Source organism: Gigantopelta aegis, chromosome 9 (genome assembly GCF_016097555.1).
Source record: "Gigantopelta aegis isolate Gae_Host chromosome 9, Gae_host_genome, whole genome shotgun sequence".
In the NCBI taxonomy this organism is placed as follows: Eukaryota; Metazoa; Mollusca; class Gastropoda; order Neomphalida; family Peltospiridae; genus Gigantopelta; species Gigantopelta aegis.
Window position 1 is genome coordinate 21,377,757 of NC_054707.1, and position 6,470 is coordinate 21,384,226.

The window sequence follows — 6,470 nt, forward strand, 5'->3', positions numbered from 1 at the left end:
CTCCTAGAATGCTTGTTTCTTTGTAATGTTAAAACACAAGTATATCAGTGATTTTAACCATTCCTTTTTATTTTTGCAGGTCATATAAGGAGGTTCAAAATGAATGACACCATTGACAGACAGACGGACGGACAGCTAGATGCGAGGCAGTTAATCAATATCATGGATTAATATATTTCGTATTCAGATCAATTTAGGCTAGCAGCCAGTTTTGCTTATTTACTAATTTCTATATTAGTACCAATATTACTATAACCAGCTGTCATTTTTGGTATTTTTATATTCTATAGTAATAATCATTTTTTTTTAGAAATTCACATTTCACTCCAAAATCATTTCTTTCTTTAAAATGTACAAATGGTGGCATCTATTTCCGTTTGATTCTTGAACTAGCTCAATATGATATTTCAACCAAAAAAAAATGACAAATTAAAAAAAAAAAAACCAGAATAAAAAAACTGAACACCAAAAAGAATGGCTAATACAATTTTCAGATGTAATATTAAATTTAGTTTTTAAATGCAATTCAATAAACCGTTTATCATTTCACAGAATTAAGCATTTGTCATCAAATAAACCTACTATAGTCCGTCCCATCATTCTATAAAACTGTTTTTTGTAAACAATTTCAGTTTGGTTTGATATAAGAAGAAAAGTAAAAGTGTTTTGGAAATAACAAAAAATTACTATTTTTGTATGCGAACATACAAATCAGTCGCCTCAGAAATAAATAATTTGTAATAAATTCTATAGCATGAAAAAGAGCGTTTACTGTGGGACGGACTATAGTATTCTAATAATAAACTGACCATAAACCCTGATTTTGCTATTCTTTTGGTGTTCATTCTATAATAATTACATGTACATGTCACTGACTGTTTCATGGTGGGGGAGTCATTACTATCTTTCATAAAATCATATCTGAGCATGGAAAATGATACATATTATAAAAGTTTCCTTTTTCATGTTTGTATTTTTTGCACATTCCACTTTTTATCTTATCTTTGGAAGTTACATCTTCGGTCGGTTACTATTAATATTAATACTGTTCATCTGTAGCTATAACACGTACCCTTAATTGGCTGTACAGACCACGTTGTTGCTTACTTATAAATATTTCTAATGAAATATACACTTTTCAGACCAATACGAAATCCGTAAGAAGTTTGGGCTGCATAAAACTCCCATTAGATAATCTCTGAATATTAACTGATCTTGCTTGGTCCTGTTTGATAAAGGAAAGTTGGAAGCATATTTTTTTATTAACATCCATCTCCAATAAAATAAATTACCTTTGAAAAAACAACAACATGTCTTTATAATATTTGCGATGCATTCACCAATGTCACCATGAATATATTAATTCGAGTCTGTCACCTCTTCCTATACCATTTATTAACGAAATTAAATTATCCTTTAATGGCATTCAAAGCTAAACCTCTGTTCGTCTTTGAGAGTTACGTCCCTTGAAAAATGAACTCCTTTGAAAAAAAAAAAAAATCTGACAAGGTAAAATGCATTTCGTATAAGGTTAGTGGGTTTGTCGGACATTCGCGTTGATATACATGTTTGTGTTCTTTAATTTTTTTTAGGAAAGATCAAAGTTCATGTTCATATTTGGGTGGAGATGACTATGTTAGTCAAGATAAAGTGCAGTACAATTCCACATCCTGTTTCAGTATATTCCTCTCATACGATACGATTATTATTTCACACAGTGTTCATTTGTCTATTGTTATGTTGTTATACTCTGTACCTTGCTTTGTGTATAGTAGTGTTATTCCATCATCATTTTTTTGTTGTTTTATATTGTATTGAATTTATTTGAATTAAATTGTTGCTTATAAACTGTTATCCATGTGTTTGGTTTTAATTGTATCAAAAGGTCGTATGTTGTTTTTGAATATTCATATTTGTCACGGGGATCCTATAATACCCGTAACTGAATAAAACACGATTATCCAAATATCTCTCTTAACTGTATATCTATTAGATCTTTCTGTAACGGGCAGTTATACCCGCGTAGCTCGTCTAGGTATGATCAGAGATAAGATCTTATATAAAGTATGTATTATTATAGCACGTTTAGTTCACTAGAAAACACAACAAAACACAATACACTTTGGAATCTGTATTAATACTACGCTGACAAATGTACTGCCGCAGTAGTTAATTAACAACAACAAATAACAACCCAGAACTGATCACTTAATTAGTTAATCTCTAGGTGTCTAGTTTACACAATATTCTAATCACTTCACCGTGACACAACACCCGCACGTGTTATAATTGAGAAACGCTTCCAGGGGAACTTAATTAATAAAGGAATTACAACTCTATTCCTAACTGGTTAATTTTTAATTAACCCTTAACTACTCATTCAGTAACCTTGTAATACAGACTTAATACTGGTACATATCACCATAAAGACAATAACCTACAGTTTACCTAGGTCCTCTAGGATGACTGGCTAAGCTTTAATAATTAGAATAGTGAAGCCTACAATTTACTTCGTCAGTTTACCGGAAACACTGTCTAAATAATATTGGTGTAATACAGTATTAAACTATTTAAAGTCACATCAATCACATCAAGGTTATACAACAGAGCAGAAATAATATTTACCAGTCCGGACGGACAACGTTCCCTGGGAACCTTCCAATGTTTCTTCCCTATATCTCTAAAACCCTAGCTATTTATTATAGAAACCGAATATCGCCTGGGGGCACAAGGCGGCACCGAATACCTACAAGTGATATTGCCACAGAGACCAAGACGGCATCTCTTTCTTAGAAGCCTAGACTGGTCGTTGCCTAGTTCGCCAGCAATACCCCGATCGTACCGAACTAGCGGAGGTATTACGTAACTACTGGCCACATGGCCTCCGCATCTGGTCTGGGTGTGTATTGAAAACAGCTCGACCACCGTCGCGCAGAGGTATTACGTAACAAAGTGCCCACCCGGGCTTAAGTGCATATTGGGGCTGCACACGGCCCTCTAAAACAATTAATATCGCCACAGGCGAAAACAAATTAAGAACATGTTCCGTCACAATATTTGTAAAATATTAATAACCTGATTGAACACATGTTATTGCGTATATATATAATACATACATTAATATACAGGTACAAATCGATTAGACACCCGTTGCCCACCATACAAGATACGCTGGTTAAAATTAATGAAGATAAACGAAAATAACACAAGAATGAATATTTGAATCCTCCTCAGGTCTCCCAACCCCCCCCCCCCCCCCCCCCCCCACCACCCCACAACAACAACAACAAAAAACAACAAATCAATGTACTAAATGCAGAATGATTAGTTCCAAAAGTGTGCGGGCTCCCATTTATGTAAGAGTGAGTGGGGGAAGTGGGCAGCAGGCTGAATTTTTCCTAACAGCTATATACGGTTGGAAATGAATCGATACGCATGTTGCACGGATTATAATTAATATTGTGAGCAGAATCATGAAAGTATGGATGGAATGATATAGATACTTTGTGAAAAGGTTTCAGGCCAGCTCATCTAGTCCGAATATCAGTCTCCCGAATTTTAAATATTTGCTCCAGCATGGTGGTGGTGGTGGGTGCAGTTGTCGCCTGTCTCATACGCTTATGATTGGTTCACGTATTATCTATGTAATGTAAAGTAATTGATGCTCATGTAATTTATATTGAGACTGTTAAAGTTAGTCTTGCTTTAGCAATCATCGGCTATTGGTGTCAACGTTTTTTTTGGTGTCAAACATATTGTAATTATGATTGATATACAGTCTGCAGAATTTACCATATACATTTGTCTTTCATCAGCAGCACGGTATCTTTCCCACAGACACGACAGCACATACCACGACCTTTATGACACTGGTTTGGGGACGGGATCCCCACCCCCAATGGGCTCAATCCTACCACCCTAACAACTCGGGTGAGAGCTCTACCGACTGAGCTAGATCCAGCCCTCTACATATGCGTACGGGCTCCCATGTTTGTAGGGAGGCAGTTTTGCCCGAATTAAACGAAATTGTCCGTATCTGGAAAAAAACAATTTAATCATATTACCATTACTATCAACCATCTATATAGGGTTGCAAACGAATCACTACGCATTTTTACACGAATTACAACTAATTTTGAGGGTAAAATGATGGAAATACATGGTAAAAAGGTCTCGGGTTAGCACATTTTGCCCGAATATCTATAATTTTTGCCCGAATTTGAAGTTTTGCTCCGGCACTGCCCCCTGTCTCGTACGCTCTACAGACCGGCCTCGGTAGTGGCGTGGTTAGGCCATCGGTCTACAGGCTGGTAGGTACTGGGTTCGGATCCCAGTCGAGGCATGGGATTTTTAATCCAGATACTGACTCCAAACCCTGAGTGAGTGCTCCGCAAGGCTCAATGGGTAGGTGTAAACCACTTGCACCGACCAGTGATCCATAACTGGTTCAACAAAGGCCATGGTTTGTGCTGTCCTGCCTGTGGGAAGCGCAAATAAAAGATCCCTTGCTGCTAATCGGAAAGAGTAGCCCATGTAGTGGCGACAGCGGGTTTCCTCTCAAAATCTGTGTGGTCCTTAACCATATGTCTGACGCCATATAACCGTAAATAAAATGTGTTGAGTGTGTCGTTAAATAAAACATTTCTTTCTTTCTTTCGTACGCTCTACAGCGATTTAAGACCGCTTTTAAAGTTCTACAAGCCTCATTGTGTGTAAAATATTTTCTTTTGATTTCCCCATTAATAAAATAACGGGACTTCGTAATAAAATATATAATTAAAAGAATAGATAGATTTGTTCGCTATTTCGAAGTTACTCTCTTTGCTACTGCATGTGCGGGATGTTGGATGGACACCAGTGAAGAAGGAGACTTCGAATATGAACCTAGCAGACCCCCCTTTGTCTACGTTTTGCCCGGTCACTGTATGAATAATAATAGTCTAATACTGCACTGTGAAAAACCCCTAAAAAACAAAAAAAACTCCAACAACAACAAAAACACGGGGGGGGGGGGGGGGGGGGGGGGTCGTTCGAACCTACCCAAAATATTATTCAAACCACACACGTCAAACATTGCCTTACAATATCTTGAGAGTCCGCGTAAGTCAAACGCGAATCCAGTGGGAGGGTGTGCTGTGGGTGCGTACCCTAACCCGAATTTCAAAGTGTCCCGAAAATACTGCTTAATGTATGAACATAAGAATCACGTTTCCTTTTCAGAGAGAAATATGTAATATCGTGGTTGGCAAGGTTTTAGTGGAGGACGTATGGACATCTTGGGTTTTGGACATCTTGGGCCGAGCACTGCCCAAAATGTCCTAATTGGGACATTTTGAGCTGGTGTTCGGGGCAATTAATTGGGACATCTCGGGCAGTTGGGACATTTTGGGTTGCTACAGAGCACATAATATACAGGGTCGTAGAAAAGAATGTATCGGAATTTTTTTTTTAATATGGAAACATTATTTTTTTGGATTAATTAATCAATGGGAACTACATGTCAAACATTTGGTAATTCTGACACGTAGTCTTCAGGACAGCACACACCACGTACTTTAATATACCTGTGGGGCGGGACGTAGCCCAGTGGTAAAGCGCTGTCGGTCTAGGATCGATCCCCACCGCTTGGTCCGGGCCCATTGGGCTATTTCTCGTTCCAGCCAGTGCACTACGACTGGTATATAAAAGGCCGTGGTATGTGCTGTCGTGTCTGTGGGTTGGAGCAGATAAAACAAATCCCTTGATTCTAGTCGAAAAAGGTAGCAGGTTTTCCCTAAGACTATATGTCCAAATTACCAAATCTATTAACCCATGATCAATAAATCAATGATCTCTAATGGAAGGAAGGAAATGGTTTATTTAACGACGCACTCATCACATTTTATTTACGGTTATATGGCGTCAGACATATGGTTAAGGACCACACAGATATTGAAAGAGAAAACCGGCTGTCGCCACTTCATGGGCTACTCTTTTCGATTAGCAGCAAGGGATCTTTTATATGCACCATCCCACAGACAAGGCAGTACATACCACGGCCTTTAATATACCAGTCGTGATGCACTGGCTGGAACGAAAAATAGCAGTCATAGAGAGGAAACTAGCTAGTAGCAAGGGATCTTTTATATGCACCATCCCACAGACAGAATAGCACATACCACGGTCTTTGATATACCGGTCGTCGTGCACTGGCTGATCCCCAACATAGGCGTACGGGCTCTCATTTTTGTAGGGGGACAAGCTGGCTTTTGCCCGAATTAAACGAAAATGTCAGAATCTTGATAACAACATTTATTCATATTAGCATTGCTACCAAACAGCTATATAGGGTTGCAAATGCATTACTACGCATTTCAACATGGATTACAACTACTTTTGAGGGTAGAATTATGGAAATAAATGGTAAAAAGGTATCATGTTAGCACATTTTGCCCGAATATCTCTGTTAATTTTTCCGAATTTGAGGCACT

General features: G+C 38.0%; 1 long non-coding RNA gene across 1 annotated transcript in view; it reads left to right on the top strand.

Annotated features, from left to right (window-relative positions):
- LOC121381040 overlaps window positions 1-1,854 on the top strand; it is a 9,733-nt gene extending 7,879 nt beyond the window's left edge. The window contains exon 4 of the long non-coding RNA XR_005959039.1: window positions 80-1,854. This is a non-coding gene — a long non-coding RNA (uncharacterized LOC121381040). The remainder of the gene's footprint in view (window positions 1-79) is intronic.
- The last annotated feature ends 4,616 nt before the right edge of the window (window positions 1,855-6,470 follow it).